The 22497-nt window shown below is 45.4% G+C and overlaps 1 protein-coding gene across 20 annotated transcripts in view; it reads right to left on the bottom strand.

Annotated features, from left to right (window-relative positions):
• SVIL (supervillin) overlaps positions 1 to 22497 on the bottom strand; it is a 286393-nt gene that overhangs the window by 230525 nt on the left and 33371 nt on the right. For all 20 annotated transcript variants that reach the window (XM_021064788.1, XM_021064756.1, XM_021064759.1 and 17 more), the window contains exon 2: positions 3110 to 3209. The gene's annotated coding sequence lies outside the window, so the exon portion shown is untranslated. The remainder of the gene's footprint in view (positions 1 to 3109; positions 3210 to 22497) is intronic.

Below are 22497 nucleotides of genomic sequence, written 5' to 3'. Positions count from 1 at the left end.
AAATAAAATATAACTACAAAAAAAAGTAAATGTTTCTCAAGCACATTCTACAGACCCCTCTTCCAGGCACCTGGTGCAAAGTAGGAAACCAAACAGAAAGAAAGCCTTCGGAGGCTTCATAGATTTAATATTCTCGCTGTTAGCGAGGAGACGACTCTTCCTACATCATTAGAAGGAGGAACCCAACCATTGACAGAAGGGCAGGACCAAGGGATGTTTACATAGAAAGAGGAGAAAATACTTCCTGCTGGATAAAAGAGATTTGATGAGGAAACAGGAGCATACAGACATTGTTAAAATGCAAATATGCCTTTAGAGGCTCAAATATACAGACATCTTCAAACATGACCAGCACGTTGTACATTGTACTTTACATCATGTGGAAGGTCCCCCACCCCCCGCCGCCCGCCGCTGCCTCAACCTACCCAGATTGCCCAGGAACCACAAATGGGGCTTTGGGAGGCAGACACCAGGGTACGTGGGTGGCAGAGCAGGTGGGGTGACTCAAAGGTCATGTTAATATCATCCTAACAATCAGGTTTATCATCAACTCACACAAGCTCCCTCCCAGGCCAACAAAACATACACACCTGCTTCAGACAGCTTATTATTACCTGTGATGATTGTCCTGCTCTCTTGATCTTAAAGGTCATTTACCCTGATTCGGGGTGTGCTTTGCCCAGGCCCACCCACCCCTCCAGGGCACCCAGGGCTCCCCCACTGTACCCTCTGAGCTCCACATCACACAGAACATCCCCAGAATCATGTTCTCCCTGGTCAGCCTTTCAGGAAACACGCTTGAGAAAGAGAGGTTAAAAAAAGTCTCCTTCAGTAGCTACCCTAGAAATGACGAGTCCAATAATCCGGGTGAATATCGTGGCTTCATTTTTGAAAGGTGTTAAGAAACAAACATCAAGTCTTAGGGCCATCAGGTGAGAAACTAGAGGAACCCTTTTGTCTAGAAGCTGGACAAGTATCTTCTAAATTCAGCCAGGCTCCGCTTTGGCAACCCCCTTGACAAAGAGGTGTGCAGTTGCTCCAGAAAGGCTTCCATCAACAGAGCTCCTCCTGCAGGTGGGGGAGCCTGTTCATCAGACAGTCAGAGGTTTCAAAAATTCTCCCCCTATTTCTTAATATCCTCAGCCCAGTGACCCTAGGATTGGTTTGTTTAAAAAAAAAAAAAAGTAAATCAACATAAACTTAAATATGGTTTCGGGAGATCCCTGGTGGCCTAAGGGTTAGGATTTGGCACTTTCAGCAGTGGAGCCCAGGTTCGATTCGATGCTGGGTCTGGGAGCCCAACATGCATGCTGAGGCTTAAAAAAAAAAAAAAAAGCAATAAAAATTAAAAAATAATAAAAGTCTTGGGAGCTCCCATTGCGGTTCAGCAGAAATGAACCTGACTAGGATCCATGAGGATTCGGGTTCGATCCCTGGTCTCACTTAGTGGGTTAAGGATTCAGCATTGCCGTGAGCTGTGGTGTAAGTTGCAGCCACAGCTCGTATCTGGCATTGCTGTGGCTGTGGCATCGGCCTGTAGCTGTCGCTTCAATTCAATCCCTAGCCCCTGGGGATCTCCATATGCCACAGGTGCGGGCATAATAAAAGCAAAAAATTAAAAAAAAATTAAAAAATAAAGTCAATAATATTTTTAAAAATACACGGTTTCTCAGAACAACGTAAATCACTTATATCTTAATAAAAATTTTTTAAAAAATGTATGGTTTCTTCTGAGCTCTAAATCTAATCATCAAGCAGAGCATTTTGAAGGAGAGGGGAAAAAGAAATGGATACTCAGAGAATTGGAGAGCGGGGACTGTGACTGTCCTTAGAACAGGATATTACAAAGAGATCTCAGCAGGTCAATCTTTTGCGAAACGGTGAGTGAGTCGATGGTGGGTCTGAGCTTGTGCTGTTTGTTCTGGGAACCAGGGCAAGGAGGGTATCCAGTGAGATCTTGTGGCCTGGAAAGGATAAGCAGCTTGAGGCTGCAGTGGCTGTAAGGGGTGGGGGGTCCAGCCAAAGACTGAGCTGGGCTTGTCCAGAGGAGGCCATCAGCTGTCAGGGGCTTAAGTGAGCTGGGACTGGGAAAAGGGCTAAGGTTGCCACCAGGGTTAAGCTTTATCAATTTATGTGTCATTAAAAGAGTCCTGGAGTTCCTGGTGGAGCAGCAGAAATGAATCTGACTAGCAAGCATGAGGTTGTGGGCTCTATCCCTGGCCTGGCTCAGTGGGTTAAGGATTCAGCATCACTGTGAGCTGTAAGTATAGGTCGCAGAGGCAGGGTGGATCTGGCATTGCTGTGGCTGTGGTATAGGCAGGAAACTGTAGCTCTGATTCGACCCCTAGCCTGGAAACCTCCATATGTCGCGGGTGCAGCTCTAAAAAGCCAAAAATAAAATAAAATAAAATAAGAGTCCTTACGCTTGCACTTTCTGTAACTTCTATCTTAGAAATTCTTATTCTCTCATAAAGGTGGGAGTGTCACAAAGACCACGCCTGGAAGATGTGTCCAGAGATGCTGTCTAAGAAAAAGGAGTAAATTACTCAGCTGGGTCACACCTTAATCCTAAGGTATTTCTATCTGGAAAGCTTTCTCTCTTTTTTTTTTTTTTTTTTTTGGCAACCCACAGCATATGGAATTCCCAGGCCAGGCATCAGAGCGAAGCCTGCAATTGTGACCTAAGCTACAAGTGCGGCAACACTGGATCCCTAACCCACTGTGCCAGGCTGGGGATCGAACCTGTATCCCAGTGCTCCCAAGATGCTGATGATCCTGTTGCACCACAGGGGGAACTCTTGGAAGCTTTCTTTTTGGTCGAGCCCACAGCATGCAGAAGTTCCTGGGCCAGGGATCAAACATGTGCCACAGCAGTAACAACAGTGGATCCTTAACCCACTGAGCCACTGAGGAATTCCTGGAAAGCTTATTTTAAAAGAACATGCTTAGTTTTGTTTAAAAAAAAAAAATCATATAAGGAAGTCAGAAGAATATGTGATTTTTTTGTATGAGAGCAAATAATCCTAAACTCCTGGGATTCTGTCTGTTGCTTTTTCAGCTGGTCTCTGCAACAGAACTGTACACACACTGTGAAATCATCAATACCTACCTTTTATTCCATGACTCGAAACTCAAAAAGAATCCATCGTTCCTTCGTGGGCTTCTCCTTTAGTCTTAGAGAAAGGACCAGTTTCCAATGTAACTAGAATCTGGAAAAAAAAATTTTTTTAATTAATTTATTTTTTTATCTTTTGTCTTTGTAAGGCTATACCCACAGCATATGGAGGTTCCCAGGCTAGGAGTCGAATTGGAGCTGTAGCTGCAGGCCTACACCAGAGCCACAGCAACTCGGAATCCGATCCACATCTGCAACCTACACCACAGCTCTCCGCAATGCCAGATCCTTAACCCACTGAGCAAGTCCGGGGATGGAACCCACGTCCTCATGGATACCAGTCGGGTTCGTTAACCACTGAGCCATGACAGGGAGCTCCAAATTTTTTTTTTTAATTATAGGATGTAACTTTTAAAGCTGAGAAATATACATGTGGGATGGAATAAATGCATCTGTGCTTAAAATGACCATTGAAAACACTAGACTACAACCTACTTTATCAATACCCCTCATTCCCATAAGACTTTGTGGGATAGAAAGTAAAACTGACTTCCAATTTCTCTAACAGTTTTTTTTTCCTTCTACTGGTTAATTTCCACCACCACTAAAACCGCCTGGATGGAATCCACTTTAACCCGACTTAACGTGAAACATCGGCCATCATCTGCTGTAAACAACCATGTGACCCCTGATTTCAGCAACACAGAGTTCCCTTTCTTGGGTAATAACCACCTTGCTACTGTGGTGAGTTATGTCAAAATGTATCACACACCGTCCATGCACATAGGCGGGAGACTCAACACCATCCACAGACCAGGGCAGACATGACCAGTGGGGAGGGAAAAGGGTCAACTATTCTTCCTTCATCTCCCCCACCCCTGCATTTGAGGGCCACACCCTCAGCATATGGAAGTTCCCAGGCTAGGGGTCGAATAGGAGCTGCAGCTGCTGGCCTATGCCACAGCCACGCCAGATCCAAGCTGCATCTGTGACCTATGTCACAGCTCATGGCAATGCCGGGTCCTTAACCCACTAAGTGAGGCCAAGGATCAAACCCGCATCCTTATGAATTCTAGTCACGTTCATTACCACTGAGCTACAACAGGAACTCCCTGCTTCCTTCTTCTTGATAGGAGGGAGCAAATCACATTTTAATGGGTGAACACACGACTACCCCCCAAGGACACATTGAAAATCTCCCGGATCTCGAAGGAAAATAAAAAGTGCTGCCATTTGTAATAAGGCAGGATTCACAAAATCGGTTTGTGCTGCTTCCCTGACGTGGGCACATCAGCTTCTGGAGATGGTCCCTCCTCTGATGGTTTTGTCCTCTGGACCAGGCTCAGTGCAAGTTCAGAAACCAAAGGTCACCAGTCCTCCTGGATGACAGGATACTCAGAGTAGTGTGACCAGGGCCCCCACGCCTCTAAAGATGCATCTAGAACCCCCGACTGTGTCGTTCCTGCTTCGTTTATTTCCACCAGACTCCCAGGATCTCTCCTTGCCCTGCTGGCAGGAGCCAAAGGGATGTGCTTCCAGCTTTCCTTGCCCCTCCCCTGCTTCTCACAGCCGGACCTTTGCCTTGGTGTGTTTCTTCCTGTTTGCAGTAGCAGCAAAAGGCATTCAAGTACTGCGCTGCAAGCAGAACTATGCTATGGGTGTGAGACACTCTTTTTATAAAACTGTCTACCTACAGAGATGTCTACAATAACTGTCTACGGTAACATGACCCCAAAACTCGCCCTAAATTCCAAAGTTCAGAGATGCTCTGTTGCCAGCATACATTGGTCAGGATATATTGAAGTAAATCAAAACACATGGACTAAATTGATTATTATTATTATAAAAGTAAAAAAGACAACACTATGAAGATTACAGCACAGGAGTTCCCACTGTGGCTCAGAAGGTTAAGGACCCGACATTGTTTCTGTGAGGATGACGGTTCCGTCCCTGGCCTCACGCAGTGGGTTAAGGATCCGGTGTTGCTGAAAGCTGTGACATAGGTCACAGATGAAGCTTGGATGTGGCTTTGCCGTGGCTGTGGTGTAGGATAACAGCTGCACCTCCAATTGGACCCCTAGCCAGGAAACTTCCATATGCTACAGGGATGACCACAAAAAGAAAAGAAAGAAAAGTTTACGGTATATAAGCAAACATTTACAAGAAATAACACTATTGAAAGGAGCAGAATTTAAAATTGTTCCAAAGTGCTGATTCCCACTTTACCAAGAGTATGCTTACCTATGGATGTAACAATGGAAATGATATAACACAGAGAGATAATAGATTTATATTACCTTATAACTTGTATGTGTACATATATTTACATATCTATATATCCAGCATGAATAAACTAAAAGTAATTGGTTGACAATTATTAAACTCTAAGATAACTTCATAAAAACAAAGTGATAAAGCCCTTGCCAGCCTTAAAATACCCAACACTTGGGAGTTCCCGTCATGGCTCAGTGGTTAATGAATCCGACTAGGAACCATGAGGTTGCGGGTTCGATCCCTGGCCTCGCTCAGTGGGTTAAGGATCCGGTGTTGCCGTGAGCTGTGGTGTAGGTTGCAGACATGGCTCGGATCTGGTGTGGCTGTGGCTGTGGTGTAGGCCAATAGCTACAGCTCCGATTCGACCCCTAGCCTGGGAACCTCCAGATGCCAAGTGAGCAGCCCTAGAAAAGGCAAAAAGACAAAAAATTAAATTAAATTAAAATTCCCAACACTTGAGAATCGCAGAATGTTGTCACTAGAAGGGACTTTAGCTTAATCTTTCACTTTACAGGTTACCCAACTGTACTTAAAGAAGGTGAGTGATTGATCCATGGTCACAAACCTACTTAGTGGCAGAACTGACACCAGCCCTGGGATGTCCCCACTCATCTCTCTTCTCCAGAGCACCCGGCAGTGGGCTCATACCCCCACATCAGGGTGTCCTGGTGATGGAGGTGGTCACTGTCCAAAACCCGCACACGGACAGGCGCTGTTTTAAGGAAACACACAATATTTCCTAATAACCAACCATTTCATGACATGGAATTCCCACTCAAAACCCTGTCCTGTTCACTGCCTGCATCTTTCCTGGTTGCAAACCTTGCCCCCTAAAAACAGCATTGCATAAGGTTAACCAAGATGGCATTAGAGAGCTTCCCCAGTAACAGGCCAAACAATGGACTAAGCAGCTGCGAGAGGCCACAATCCTTTAGAAGAAACATTTCAAGGGGGTGGCAAGATAGGATTTCAATACAGAAGGAATTTCATGATAAAGACTCTAAAGGGCCCAAAGGGAAATGATGAGGAACTTAAAAATTTTCTGTAAGACTGACCGTCGTGAAGTGATGTCAGTGTCAAATGGGATATCAAAAGTACCACGATTGGGAGTTCCCGTCGTGGCGCAGTGGTTAACGAATCTGACTAGGAACCATGAGGTTGCGGGTTCAATCTCTGCCCCTGCTCAGTGGGTTAAGGATCCGGCGTTGCCGTGAGCTGTGGTGTAGGTTGCAGACGTCTCGGATCCAGCGTTGCTGTGGCTCTGGGGTAGGCCGGTGGCTACTGCTGCGATTAAACCCCTAGCCTGGGAACCTCCATATGCCGTGGGAGCGGCCCTAGAAAAGGCAAAAAGACAAAAAAAAAAAAAAAGGTACCATGATGTACTATCAGATAATTTTGTCTAAAAACTTACTCCTCTAAAAATCATCAATACCCGATTTTGCATTGCTCTAAGAGACGAGCAATGGTCAAAAGGATCATCTAAGCTTTGTTAAATATAAACTAAAACATTATTTTCATATTATTCAGAGGGATGTTTTGCAGAATGACGTCCCAGAGCTTTTAAAAATTATATTATGAAATTTTGGTCCCCACTTAAGAGCAGACTCCATTTTAATGGCCTTTTTCTGGTTCTAATTATCCTCAGATAACAAGGACCTGCTGTAGAATCTTCAGAATGAATTTTTTAAAGTATAAATCAGTAATATGGAGGGTATTTATATCATTCAAACCAAGCATACTTTTTTCTTTTTTTTTTTTTCTTTTTCTCTTTTTGCCTTTTCCAGGGCTGCTCCTGCAGTATATGGAGGTTCCCAGGCTAGGGGTCGAATTGGAGCTGCAACTGCCAGCCTATGCCAGAGCCACAGCTGCAACCTACACCACAGCTCATGGCAATGCCGGATCGTTAATCCACTGAGCAAGGCCAGGGATCGAACCTGCAACCTCATGGCTCCTAGTCGGATTCGTTAACCACTGCGCCACGACGGGAATTCCCAAGCATACATTTTAGGAATAGAAACTTGAACCAGACTATGAAATAGCAGGGGACATTTTATTTTTGCCCTGTCACAAAAATAATGCATTTTATATTTTATCTTAAAATTAAAAGGTTACAAAATTACAAATGACTCTATTTGTCTCAAATCTTCTAAAAAATGTGAAGTATAGTAATGTTTTTACTATCCCATTACATCAAGTTTTACATCCTATTTTATTTGAATAAAACCATGCAAAACCTTCATAAGGTTGCTGATTTGCATATTGTAATTATTTCTATCCTCTGCAACTACCTGTGGTTCTATATAATTCATGGTCTGAACTCTACCTGTGAACAATCAAGTTAGCAGACTTTTCAAATGCTCAAAAAGTTTATTACACATAAGCACTTAATATTCACCGCTGTTTAATGTTCACTTAGTGAAAGGGCTTCTCATATCATGGAAACCCAAGACTTCATTTCAGAAGCATCAAAAGCAACTATACTCCAATAAAATTTCAAAAAATAAAATTCCTAATAACCCTATGGGGTAGGAATTGCCTCTGGCCCCATTTTACAGATTAGGAAACTGAGAAGTAACTTAGCCCGGTGCCACAGGATCCAAACCAGGCATGGACACCCCTGAGGCCATGTAGGGCGTCTGTGTTGAGTATTTGGAGGGGTGGCAGAGGAAAGGCAGGGCAGGGAGAAAGGAAAAAACAAAAACAAAAAACAGTCTAGAATATTCTTTCCCCTCCCCAACATATACACACATATACCTAGCAAAGAACATTTTATTTGTGAAAACATCACCAAATACCTTCCCACTGGCTGGTTCTTCAAATAAATACGCTTGATTTCTTGTTTAAAGGACAGTATTGAATCCCCTAGAGATAGCTGGGGAAACAGGAGGAAAGAGAGGGCTGGGTACCACGCAGGAATGGTATCAGGCAGCAAGGCAGAGAGATGGACCCCCGCCTAGCTCTCCTGGGAGTCGGGGGTGGTTCTATGCTTTATTGCAATCGAGCACCACATGGCTGTGTTCATCACAACTGCACACACATATGGGACCTGTGAATTCCGGCTTATTCTCCTCCTCTAGGAAAAACCCCCCAAAGCATTCCTCTTAAACACGATGCCTTCAAATGCAGGAAAAGCCTGCGGTAGCTGCTACTGAAAGAAGTTGGATATACATGGGCTTGGCCTGTGCAAGTTCAAGAGCAACATTCATCAACTTCATCTGTCATTATAGATTAGCCCCATTCTCAAGGCACATGTAAGAGATGGAGTGTTTTGCCCCAAGCCACCGCAGATGGATGGAGAAATTCCAACTTCCAGACGCTGGGATGGGCTAAGGAGTCCAGTAAGATTCTTGAAAGACAACAATCTTCCCTCATCCCAGAGAGACACCCGCCCTGCCCAGGAATCAGGATGGGTGACCATCCACCCCCTGGGATTCAGGATGGGTGACCAGTGCACCCTAGTAAGGAGATGTAAACCAGGACAGGAATAGCGCAAATTAATACAGACACTGTTGCTTCACGTTTCGCAAAACCATTTAATGCTGTCTTTAGAAAACCAAAGGGAAAAAGGAAAACTAAAGAAGAACCTGGAATGCGTGGGTTCTCGAGGTGAGAGACTGACATGAAATGTAGAGCCTTAGGGACAGATGCATAAGGGAACCGAGTATCTGGGAGTAACTGTGGATTCAGAAGGAGACGGCCAACAACGTGAGAGAGGGGCCAGACAAGGAATCAGAGGAGAGAGCAGGAATCGGGAAACTGCTGATTCAGGGTCCTGGAGCCAGGGGGAGGCTTACACCACACTTTCTGCCAGAGAGTGAGGCCGTGGGTTCCACAACAAAAATGAAGACAGATTAGGAATGAACATGTAGCAAAAATAGCCAAGTTAAATTATTTAGAACATATTAGCTGCTTCTTCAAAATAAGAACATGTCATTTTATTTTATTCTGGGGCTGCACCCATGGCATATGGAGGTTTCCAGGCTAGGGGTCCAATAGGAGCTGTAGCCACCAGCCTATGCCAGAACCACAGCAATGCAGGATCCGAGGCGCGTCTGCAACCTACACCTCAGCTCACGGCAACGCCGGATCCCGAACCCACTGAGTGAGGCCAGGGATCGAACCCACAACCTCATGGTTCCTAGTTGGATTTGTTAGCCACTTAGCCACGATAGGAACTCCAAGAACATGTCATTTTAGGGGGGGGAATAACCTTGCTGTCTCCCATGAGGAAACCCTGCTGCCTTAATCCTCCCGCCAAAAGAAACAAACTTTGGAATTCCCACCATGGCACAACAGGATCAGCAATGTCTCTGCAGTGCCAAGACACAGGTTCAATCCTGGCTGGCAGAGGTTAAAGGATCTGGTGTTGCCACAGCTTCTGCTGTGTAGGTCACATCTGCAGCTTGGATGATCCCTGGCCCAAGGACCAACTTATGTCATGGGGCAGGAGGCAAATATGAAGGGAAATAAATCCCATGATTTGTCTTTAAAAAGATGTCTAGGTGTAGACAGTGGAAGCACATTTTGCAAGCAAATTAAAAACTGCCCAAAGTTTTGCCTCAAGCTCCATTTCAGAATCAAGGCGGACAGAAAAAGCAGAAAAAGTGCCTTAACAGGCGACCAGGGGGGTGGGGTGAAGTTGGCTGCCCATTTGGCTGCATTTGGTTAAGCCAACAGGAGCCAACCCAGCTGGAAAAGCATTGTCATCAAATGACACCATAAAACCATGGATTTGAATGCGCTTAAGACAGATTTGAACAACTGGTCGACCAGTTGGATTTAGGCCAGCCTGTCTTCCGCCTGAGAGCTGAATACAAGAGTGGATTTTAATAATGTAACAACTGCTATCCAGTCTCCGTGGTTTTAAGGATCGCACTGGACAGGTTGAGACCAAACTGACAAAGAGGATTTTTTTAGCCAGACTTGCTAAATTTTTTAGTGAGTGGCATTGGTAGGGTGGGGGAACACTGGATGGGAAGCCAGATGGGGCCAAATGCCCAGGCAACAGAGGGGAAGGAGGTTCAGGTCTAGGCCCTGGCCCACCAGAGGTCAAGGGTTCCTACTGGACTATTTCCTCTGGGCACCTGGGCAGGTAAAAAAATGCTACAATGAAGAAAATAAACCAAAGAAACTGAAGAGGGGTTTTGGCTCTAAACTCTTTTAGACAAATGTATAAGGAACTGAAGAGTATTTTTAAAGTTTACACTAATCAAGTCTGACTTATCAAGCAAAGATTAAGGAGAGAATTGCTATTTTCCTAAGAAAGAAAAAAAAAAAGATATAATGAAAAGAGAGATAAAGAAGGAGCTCCTGTCGTGGCACAGTAGAAACAAATCTGACTAGTATCCATGAGGATGCAGGTTCGATCCCTGGCCTCGCTCAGTGGGTTAAGGATCCAGCTTTGCCGTGGGCTGTGGTATAGGTCACAGGCATGGCTCGGATCCTGCGTTGCTGTGGCTCTGGCATAGGACGGGGGCTACAGCTCCAATTCAACCCCTAGCCTGGGAACCTCCATATGCCGCGGGAGCGGCCCAAAGAAATAGCAAAAAAAAAAAAAAAAAAAAAAAAAGATAAATTCACCTAAAATAAACAGGGGTTCCAAATGTTGGCTTCTTTAGCAGCTATTTTACCAAGTCTGAGACAGTTGACTGCATGAGGCAAAAGTGCTGAAATAAAAAGCTTGAGAGTTGAAGACAGTGCTTTTGAGGGGATCTTAGGACTCTGACTTTGTGTATGATGGAAATTCACTATCCAGCAAAGGTCATCTCATGTTTTCCAGTGAGAAAGCCCTTTGAGTATCTTCCCCAAACACTCCAGCCCACCACGTGATCCTAGGGGCATCCTCTCGCCAAGGAGACAAACACTTGCAAAATCCTTCTACCAAAAGGAGCCTGGAAAGGTCACAGGAAGTGTTCTGGGCACCCCCTCCATCAATCTCTACCCATAGCTTATAAAGCAGTGAAGAAATTCGTCCTATTTCCATGACATATATAAGACAGGACTGGCTGCTTCTGAGACAGGCCAGGACTTAGGCCTGGGACCCGTGGCTGCAGGAGCTGCAGCGCTTGCACCCGGACAAACATCTCCAAACATCTCCTGAACAACAACAAAATACGAAGAAGCCATAAGGGACTAAAAACTATGGTACCATGTGCCCTTGGGGCAAATTACAAACAAGACACCAAAAAACCAAAAGCCAACTGCCACTTCTGAAGAGCTTTAGAGCAAAAGCAGGATACTAGGCATGCCCCCTGCACCACCAAAGGGGTAGGCAGACCACCTAGGATGAGCCTCCAGCCTGGCCCCTGGGCCCGCCCCTACCTTCACCCCGTATAAGGAACCAGCTGGCCCTGACCATGGGAATCTGTAGCTTTCTCTCCCCTGCACTGCAGTAGCAGCCCCCGTAAAGTCTTGCCTACATTTCTTGCCTGGCCTCATCAATTTCTGTTGATTAGGGAGGCCAAGAACCCTGGCTGGGAACACTTCCCTGAACTGACCTCACCCCCAGTCAGGAGTTCATCTTTCTTGGCTATTCCAGGACTTACAAAATCAAGTTTGAGAAGCGCCCATAAGCTCAAGGCTTGAACAAGTCGCAAGTCCTGCTGGGGTTGCCACTTTCCTCTTCTCCATCCTCCAGCCCTGCATCAGCTCAAACACCAGGCGCTCCTAACCACAGCAGACCCTACTCGCACAAATGTGGGTTTCCCAGCCCTGGACCCTTGTCTTTGTTTGGGAACTCCTGTCTCCCACCATCACCTCCCACCCACTGTTCCTGCAAGGATGGGCCCTGCATGGCCCTTGACCCCTCTGTGCCCAGCCCTGGGTGTGTGTCCGAGGCCAAAGAGATTCCATTCCTAAGATCTGACTGAGTAGCTCTGGAAGGAAGAGGGAGGGTCCTTGTTCTTTGTTTTGGGGTTGAAGTTTGATGAACTGCCCAGAGCCATCTTTTAGGCCCAACCCTGCAAGAAAAAATGAGGCCAATCCACAGAGAGCACTTGAGCCCCATCTGAAGCTGGCTTCCCCCTCAGATTTCTCTAGTTGCTAAAGGCAACAAATTCCTTTTTTTTTTTGGCTTTTCTAGGGCCTCACCCGTGGCATATGGAGGTTCCCAGGCTAGGGGTCTAATCAGAACTGTAGCCGATGGCCTACGCCAGAGCCATAGCAACACCAGATCCGAGCCTGTCTGTGACCTACACCACAGCTCATGGCAACACCGGATCCTTAACCCACTGAGTGAGGCCAGGGATCGAACCCGAAACCTCATGGTTCCTAGTCGGATTCATTAATCACTGAGCCACAACGGGAACTCCAACAAATTCCATTTTCTGCTGAGTTGGGTGCAGGGGAGAGATGTGTAACCCCTAACTTCCCTCAAGAAACAATAAGATTAGCTTTTTCAATTAGAAAAAAGAAAAATCTTCTATCTAATAATATACCCAGTTACCATCTCCCATACAAAAAGATTCTCCATCTAGACAAAAAATAATTGTTCTGGAGTTCCCATTGTGGCACAGCGGAAATGAATCTGACTAGCATCCATGAGGACGCAGGTTTGATCCCAGGCCTTGCTCAGTGGGTTAAGGATCCCACATTGCCATAAGCTGTGGTGCAGGCTGCAGATGCACCTCAGATCCCGCGTTTCCATGGCTGTGGTATAAGCCAGCGGCTACAGCTCTGATTCCAACCCTAGCCTGGGAACCTCCATAGGCTGCGGGAGCTGCCCTAAAAGAAGACCAAAAAAAAATTGTTCACAAATATATTTGTTAAACAGTCACTTATATTTTGCAGAAAATTCTTCTAATCTGATGCCTGAAATCTTTTTTTTTTTTTTTGGTCTTTTTGCTATTTCTTGGGCCGCTCCCGCGGCATATGGAGTTTCCCAGGCTAGGGGTCTAATCGGAGCTGTAGCTGCCAGCCTATGCCAGAGCCACAGCAACTCGGGATCCGAGCCGCGTCTGCAACCTACACCACAGCTCACGGCAACGCCGGATCGTTAACCCACTGAGCAAGGGCAGGGATCGAACCCGCAACCTCATGGTTCCTAGTCGGATTCGTTAACCACTGCGCCACGACGGGAACTCCTGATGCCTGAAATCTTAAAATGGTTTCATTATAAGGCTCTAAGCTGTTAATGTATTGCGATAGTCTAGTAAGTTTGAAGGACTGTGTAAAATGTTTTTTAATTCTGTCCAACAGGCTACGGTGGGCGTCTTTAACATAATGAGCCACTGTGTTTCCCAGAGAACTGGGAATGGCTATGGTGGCATCTTTAACATAATGAGTCCCAGGTTAGTCTTATAAAGCCAACTCTAAAGGGGAGAGGAGGTGCTACTTTGGGAAGAAGTATTAAATCAAAATAGGAAATGCTCCTAAAAGAAAAAGAAATAAAATCCACACCCAAGAGCACAATCAGACCTCTTCTGTCTCTCTGCAGTATTCACACAGCCCCAGGGGATCCAAACCAAAACCATCCCCTGGAGACCAGGGGGCAGAGATGCAGACTTCCCAGCTGGATCCTGCAGGAGGTGAGCTCCCGGATGGGATGGTCTACAAAAGAGTCAATCCCTGCAGGCGTGAGCATCTGCACTTACCCCATCACTCACCCCCTGGATCCCACGGGCACCCGCAGCTGGAATTGAGACGTTAGCACAGGCCACAGTTGCTGAGGTTTATCAGATGGGGTAGGAATAATCCATGGAGTTATGCCACTTCATCTAAAGAAGGCAACCCTTGGAGTTTCCGATGTGGCTCAGAGGAAAATGAATTTGACTAGTATCCATGAGGACGCAAGTTCGATCCCTGGCCTCACTCAGTGGATTAAGGATCTGGCATTGCCATGAGCTGCGGTTTAGGTTACAGACACAACTTGGATCTGGGGTTGCTGTGGCACAAGTCGGTGGCTAGAGCTCCGATTCAACCCCTAGCCTGGGAACCTTTATGTGCTGCGGGTGTGGCCATGGAAAAAAAAAAAGTAAAGAAGGCAACTCTTAGGGACATCAGTCCAAGCACGATGTAGCATGGTAGTGAAAATAAATCCCGAAACTGACAAAGCTCAAAGATCTTTGATCTTTCCTTTTTTTTTTTTCCGTTCCTTTTCTTTCTTTCGTTCTAACTTCTAACTTTCTAACAGATCCATGATTCTCCCCATGTTTGCCTGGTTTTTCAATGTCTCTGGGTTTAGTTAATTAAGGTCCCCTCCTAACACTGGGTTTGAATGTAACTCGGGTCACTGAAGGGTCAAATACCAGACCCTGAGCACATCCCCTGCACAGGCTGGCTCTGCTGATAGGGAACTGTCAGCCCGCAGCCATCTCCGCCACCTGTTGTCAGAACCCCCCCCCCTTGAAAATCACATCTTTCACCCAAATGCATTCCTGTCCTCTGCTCTGTGCTCTTCATTCCCGACGAGCCAAACACCGCAAGGACAGGAGGATGGAACACAGGCCCCTCTGTCAGCTTGTCCTCCAAACACTCCAGCGCCACTGGGGCTCTGGGCTCAGAACAAGGACCCCCGCGTGGGGCCAGCAGGGTAGAAGTCTGGCCCTGGGGAAGGCGACTTCTGCTGAGGGAAGAGTCCAGATGTTGGTGGCCTCAAAGGGGTAGAGGGGAGCAGCAGTGGGCAATCCCTGGATCCCCCTGCAAATAACATGGCCCTGAGGAGCTCCCGTTGTGACTCAGCAGGTTAAGAATCCAACCCAGTCTCTATGAGGATGCGCGTTGATCCTTGGCCTCGCTCAGTGGGTTAAGGATCTGGTGTTGCTCAAGCTGTGACATAGGTGGCAGATGAGGCTCGGATCCTATGCTGCTGTGTCTGTGGCTGTGACAAAGGCCAGCAGCTGTAGCTTGGATTCGACCCCACACCCAGGAATTTCCAAATGCTGTGGGTATGGCCATGAAAAGAAAAAAATGCTCTGAAACATGGGGGGCTTCCCACCCCATCTGGAATGCCTTGGTGGCCCAAAAAAAGGATCCTGTCAGTGGAAAAAGGGCCAAGCCTCCCTGGGGAGGTATCTGTCAAATGTGGTTTTTTTGTTTCTTTTTTTGTTTTTTTTTTCCGTATCCTATTATTTTTTTAATTTTTTTTTTATTTGTTCTTGATCTGTGTGTTTAAGCTTTAGGCTGAAAGCTTCCTCCCACCCCCTACTCATATGTTGAGACCTGATCCCCCTAATAGGAGGTGGGGTTTGGGGAGGTGAGAAGGTCACTGCGGTGGAGCCCTCATGAATGAGAATAGGGCCCTCGCACAGGAGGCCCCAGAGAGCTCCCTGGCCCCTTCCCCCAGGTGAGGACACAGCAAAGAGCCAGCCAGCCTGAAGCGTCTACCAGCCTGCAAGTGCAGCCTCACCAGACACTGACGAGCCAGCACCTTGACCTTGGAGGTCCAGCCTCCAGAACCGCAAGAAACTGTGATTTGAGCCCCCCGTCTGTGGTGTTCCCTTACAGCAACCCCAATAATCTAAGGCATTTATTAATGTGGATGTTCACTGCTATTTCCCGCTTCTGTGGGCTAGGCTCCCTGGCCTTTCACCCCCAAAACTGCAACCATTCCTCTCGCAACCAAATCTTTGATTTCCCATTAAGCTTTCCAGCCCAGAGGCCACACCACTCTCTAAATCCACAGCATCTCAAGAGGGTGTAACTGAGCCTGCACTATATGGTGACACAAAACAGGTTATTTTATAACACTCTGGAAAGGGTTACACCATGCCCGTCTCACTAGTAGGGATTATTTTCTCACTCTTGTTCTTTTTTTTTTTTTTTTTTTTTTAACTCTCCAAAGCATCTAACACAGGTGCTCAATTATTTGTTCACCAAATTCCATCTCACATTTCATGTCTTAGCTTTTTGGTCATTTCACCCAACTGTTTGCTTTAACCACAACCAAGAAAACCACCATTTCCTGGTGAAACAGAAAAATGAACTATTGTTCACTTGCACTGGATGGAATGATCCCAGGACACAAACTCTTCTAATAACAAAGCCCGGAAAAAAGATGCAACAACCAAATATTACTACTCTGGGCATTCGATCATTCAGTCACAGAACACACTCAGCTTCAGAGGGACAGTCTTGGAGGGCCTGCACTACATGGAGGGATTTATGAAAAGTACACAGAAGTTCCACTCGTGCAGTGAACATGCACACACAGGGTTCTTACACATGCAGCTGGGGCAGCCAGCCATGCTCTTCATGGCCTGACTGCTCCCCAGATTTCAGATTGTGGCTCAAACAGCATCTCCCCTGGGAGTTCCCATCATGGCTCAGGGGAAACAAATCCAACTAGTCCATGAGGATGCAGGGGCAATCCCTGGTCTCACTCAGCGAGTTAAGGATCTGGCATTGCCATGGGCTGTGGTGTAGGTCATAGACATGGCTTGGATCTGAAATTGCTATGGCTGTGATGTAGGCCAGCAGCTGTAGCTGTGATTCACCCCCTAGCCTGGGAACCTCCATATGCTGTGGGTGCAGCCCTAAAAAGCAAAAAAAAAAAAAAAAAAAAAAAAATCACCTCCTCTAAGAAGCCCTCCTTGACACCCACACCCCAGCCCCATGTTCATCACAGTACCTTTCCAGGCACCTAGCACATCTGTAAGCCTGGATTTCCTCTTTTTAAGCCTAGATTTCTTGGTCCACCACTTGTACCTAGTTACCCTTTTAGGCTGAAAGCTCCAGGAGGGCAGGGCCAACCTGTTCTTTGCACCCCCTTGATACCTGGCAGAGCACCTGCACTATGAAGGTGTGTTATCAAGTAAACGCTATGAGGCTACAAATGCCAGGATGGCCGATCCCACTGCCAAGGTCAAGGGGCAGGAGGTCAGGCAAGCTATCCTCCATCCCAGAGGAAGTTCATGGGAGCAAATCATCACCCACAGGAGCAGAGGATCCAGATGGGCTTCAGTGGGGAGATCCTGCTTCTTCCTTTTACATAAAATGGGTACAGCTGCTGCCCAGCGGGGTCACGTCAGCAGCCCTGGCACTGTGCCCAGTACCCAGGGCCTGAGCAATTACTGCCTTTCCTCCTCTCTTTTCTCCCGAGTCAGGTGATTTGGAAAACACCTACCCACAAAGCAGGAAATCCCTCTTGGCACAACTGAATGGACTCATGTCACTGGTGAGGGTGGAAGAGAGTGGAGGAAAGACAGGCAGTAAGGAGCAAAGGGAATTATGTGAACAGAATATGAGCTCGAGCTCACAGTGAATCAGGACCGAGCCCCGCCCTGGCCATTCCGGTACCTGCTCTATTTCATCACTTCTCCCTCCATCATTTCCTCCATCAGCAATAACAACCCAGGGTGACTCAAGGCCTGATCTCCAAAACCAAAAGACATGCACAGCTAGCTCTCAGGAGTCCTCAGAAGGTGCTACCTGAACTCTGAATACATTTAAGAAAGCAATTTTTAAAAAATTACTGCTCACTTATACAATGGATTTATATACATACTTATATATATTTTTTGGCCACACCTGTGGCATATGGAAGTTCCCAGGCCAGGTATTAAATATGAGCTGCAGCTGCAACCTACACCACAGCTGTGGCGATGCTGGATCCTTAATTCACTGGGCCAGGCCATACTGGGGATTGAACCTGTACCACCAGTGACAACTCTGGATCCTTAACCCACCATGCCTCAGCAGGAACTCCACACAGATTTTATATTTAACTTTGGATGCTGGCAGTGGATCTGATTAAACCATGTCCATGTAGGGCCAATTTTAAATATATTAAAACCTTTTGAAATTTCAGAGGATTAGAAATGAGAGCTTCACAATTATTTTTTGAACGCATGAAACAGAAACCATCCAGTGTCAGAAGTTTTTTTCTTCACCATGCCAAGCTGACTTTTTCCTTCAGCCATGGGATGCATTTAATGTAACTGCAATCTGTATACGTGTAAAATTTTGTGTCCTGATTTTTTTAACAGCATTTTATTTGCACATTTCTATTTGTTCACTTGGTTCTTATAAATACGTGCACTTTACCGACAATGCAGTCCTGTTGTTCTATCGTAATCAATTTGACCAGTTTTCTACTTTTACCACTTGAAGTGTTTTCAAAACATTTTCTTTTAGTATTCAGTATTTAAACTATTTAGTTTTTAAATTATTTAGTATTTAATATATTGATAAATAATCTCAGTATATTTGGGGTGAGGGTGGAATTATTATTTTAAAAGGTACAAGAGGAGTTGCCATTGTGGCTTGGTGGTAACAAACCCGACCAGAATTCATGAGGAGGGGGGAGGTTTGATCCCTGACCTCGCTCAGTGGGTTAAGGATCTGGTGTTGCCATGAGCTGTGGTGCAGGTCACAGACACGGTTCGGATCCCAGGTTGCTGTGGCTGTGGCGTAGGCCGGTAGCTACAGCTCCAATTTACCCCCTAGCCTGGGAACTTCCATATGCCGCAGGTGTGGCCATGAAAAGCAAAAAATAAAAATAAATCAAAAGTACAAGATAAGAATAGAACTTATTACATAATTGTTTGACAGTTTTCAAGAAAATGATTATAGTGTACCCAGAAAGTTATCAATGCAGCATTGAAATTTTTTTTTTAATCTTTTGCCAGTAAGTGAATGATTCAAGTTTTCTTTTTTTTTGGTCTTGCCTTTTCTAGGGCTGCACCCTCGACATATGGAGGTTCCCAGGCTAGGGGTCTAATTGGAGCTACAGCTGCCGGCCTGCGCCACAGCCACAGCAACACCAGATCCGAGCCGCGTCTGCGACCTACACCACAGCTCACGGGAACATTGGAGCCCTCAACCCACTAAGCAAGGCCAGGGATCGAACCCGCAACCTCATGGTTCCTAGTTGGATTCGTTAACCACTGAGCCACGACGGGAACTCGTGATTAAAGTTATTTAATGCTGTTTTTTTTTCTTTTTCTTTTTTCATTAAACCATAATTGATTTACAGTTGTGCCAATTTCTGCTGTACAGCAAAGGGCATACATACACATACATTCTTTTTTAATATTTTTTCCCCTCATGGTCTCTCCCAAGAAAATGGATATAGTTCCCTGTGCTGTACAGTAGGACCTCATTGCTTATCCATTCAAAACATAATAGTTTGCATCTACTAATCCCAAACTCCTCGTCCACCCCACTCCCTTGCTGCTCGCCTTTAGCAACCCTAAGACTGTGTTCCAGGTCTGTGTGTTACAAGTTCTTTATCCCTGAATATTCATCAATGAAAGAAAACGTGGGGGTGGGGGTGGATCATTTTCCCTTGAATTTGCAAAGTCCTCAAAGAGATCTGCAGGGCAGTAAAGGTAACACGTAGGCTACATAAGTATTCACGGTCGGAAGGGAAAAGGAGTGCATGGTAAGCTGGGTAATGGTCCCCCAAAAGACCTTCACTTCCTCATCCATGGAACCTGAGAAATGTGGCCAAACATGGCAAAGATGCTGCAGATGTAATTAATAAAGTTAAGAATCTTGACATGGGGAAATTATCCTGCATTACTTCGATGGATGCAACATAATTACCAGTGTCCTTACCGGAGGGGAGGGGAGAGATTAACTCCAGAAAGAAAGGCTGTATGAGGATACAAACAGATTGGAGTGACATGCTTTAAAAATGGAGCAAGAGGAGTTCCCTTCTTGGCTCAGCGGTTAACGAACCCGACTAGGATCCATGAGGATGTGGGTTGGATCCCTGGCCTCACTCAGTGGGTTGACAATCCAGCATTGCTGTGAGCTGTGGTGTAGGTCGTGGATGCAGCTTGGATCCCGTGTTGCTGTGGCTGTGGTGGAGGCTGGCAGCTATAGTTCCGATTGTACTGGGAAACTCCATATGCCATGATGTAGCCCTACGAAAGCAAAAAAAAAACCCAAAAAACAACAGGACCAAGAAAGGCAGGTGCAAGCCAAGGTAGGCAGACATGCATTGCTGAACAAGACAAGGAAACAGAAACCCCTCTGGAGCTGGCCCTGATGATACTGAATTTCAGCCCCATAAGATACATTTTGGACTCCTGACCTCTGGGACTCTAAAAGGTGAGACTTGTATTGTTTCAGCCACTAAGCCTGTGGTAATTTTGTTACAGCCGCAAAGGAAACTGATACAACATGGCTGATTGTTGCTAGAGGAAAAAAATCTAATTTTAAGATAATTCCAACTTGGAAATTAACATAGACACACCGCTATATATAAGATAAACAATAGGGACCTACTGGGCATACCTGCTGTGACCCAGTGAGTTAAGAATCTGGCTGCAGCTGCTGGGGTCACTGTGGAGGTGTGGGTTCGATCTCCAGCCAGTACAGTGGGTTAAAGGATCCGGCATTGCTACAGCAGCAGCTCAGAATCAATCTCTCACCTAGAAGCTTCCATATGCTGAAGGAGTGGCCATTAAAAAAACAAACAAAAAGGAGTTTCCGTCGTGGCGCAGTGGTTAACGAATCCGACTAGGAACCATGAGGTTGCGGGTTCGGTCCCTGCCCTTGCTCAGTGGATTAACGATCTGGCATTGCCGTGAGCTGTGGTGTAGGTTGCAGCTTCGGCTCGGATCCTTCGTTGCTGTGGCTCTGGCGTAGGCTGGTGGCTACAGCTCCAAACCGACCCCTAGCCTGGGAACCTCCATATGCCGTGGGAGCAGCCCAAGAAATAGCAAAAAGACAAAAAAAAAAAAAAAAAAGATAAATTAATTAATAAATTTAAAAAAAACCCAAAAAACCTACTGTATATAGCACAGAGAACTATGCTGAATTTTTTGTAATAACCTATAAGGGAAAAAAATCTGAAATATATATACATATATATGTGTGTGTATAGATACATATTTGTAACTGAATCATTCTGCTATATGCCTGAAGCTACATATTTTAAATCAACTATACTTCAATTAAAAAATAATAATTACAAAGTCTCACACCCAAACCTATAAACTTCTAAGCTTGACCTAATAAACATGAGTGCCTTTCAAGCCTTTGCAAAAGCTAAAACCCCGTGTCCTTTCAAAGACTCTCCCACATTCTCATATTCAAGGTATAACTAGAAATCTGTAGTTCATATTTTGTTCTATGATAAAGGTATGCTTTCTTGAATCTTGAGAGTATTCATGTAGTCCTTAGATATAACTCCTATCACACATTAGGGTTAAAATAGTAATAAAAGAGACACAATTTTACAGAAATTCACTATATCAAATTTTAAAAATCACAGCTTATCTGTGATCTGCTCTGACTGCATCTCAGGTTGTCTTTGTTGGCTAAATAATACACACAGAAGTTTGAATGAAAACTCAAAATGTATTAATTTTATACACATTGCTTTCCCTCCACTTCTAGAAACCAGGTCACAACTGTACCGGTACTACTGCACTGTATGTAACTAACCAATGTTCTACTAATAAAGAGCAGAGCAGCATCCCTCACTTGGGAAAGTGGGCAAACATGGCACTTGCCATAATCTGCCTAAACCTTAAAACTAGAATTTGACCTGGAAACATCTGAAGCATTTGTGAACAAAATGAGAAAGAAATGAAAGGGTATAGCCCCATACTTTCTTAATAAGAATGACATGTAAATTTAAAATTCTAATGAAGAACAGAGGAAGTAATTCAAGTACCTGAACCGGGGTGCTCTGATGGGATACTCTGAATAGGAACTTTCTAATGATGGAAAAAACTGGAAGAAATCATGACCCTTACGGCTGTAGGGAGTGCCATCAGTGCTGGAAGTCAGATACTTTTTTTTCTTTCTTTTCTGATAGCACCAGTGGCATAGGGAAGTTCCTGGGCCAAGGATCGAAACCAAGCCACAGCTGCAACCTACACCAGAGCTGCAGCAATGCCAGGTCCTTAACCTGCTTGCCACAGCAGGAACTCCCAGATACTCTTTTATGTGTATTGCTGGCAGCATAAAGCAAATGAATAAATAAATATACACTTCCTCTTGGGAACCCAGGTTTTCAAAGTGGGAAAAGGGAGATATAAACACATTATTAGAAAAAAAATGAGGAAGGACCATGAAGGAAGATTTAGTGGGACAGTACCAACACAAATGAATAATTTTTTCTTAAATTTACCTCCTGGTTCTGTCCAGCGAAAAAAGCCTAGAAACTGGGGCCTAGAAACTGGGACATGGCTTCAGCAAAGAGCGTACATGGC

Source organism: Sus scrofa, chromosome 10 (assembly GCF_000003025.6).
Source record: "Sus scrofa isolate TJ Tabasco breed Duroc chromosome 10, Sscrofa11.1, whole genome shotgun sequence".
Lineage (NCBI taxonomy): Eukaryota > Metazoa > Chordata > Mammalia > Artiodactyla > Suidae > Sus > Sus scrofa.
This window is presented reverse-complemented; position numbering and strand designations above follow the sequence as displayed.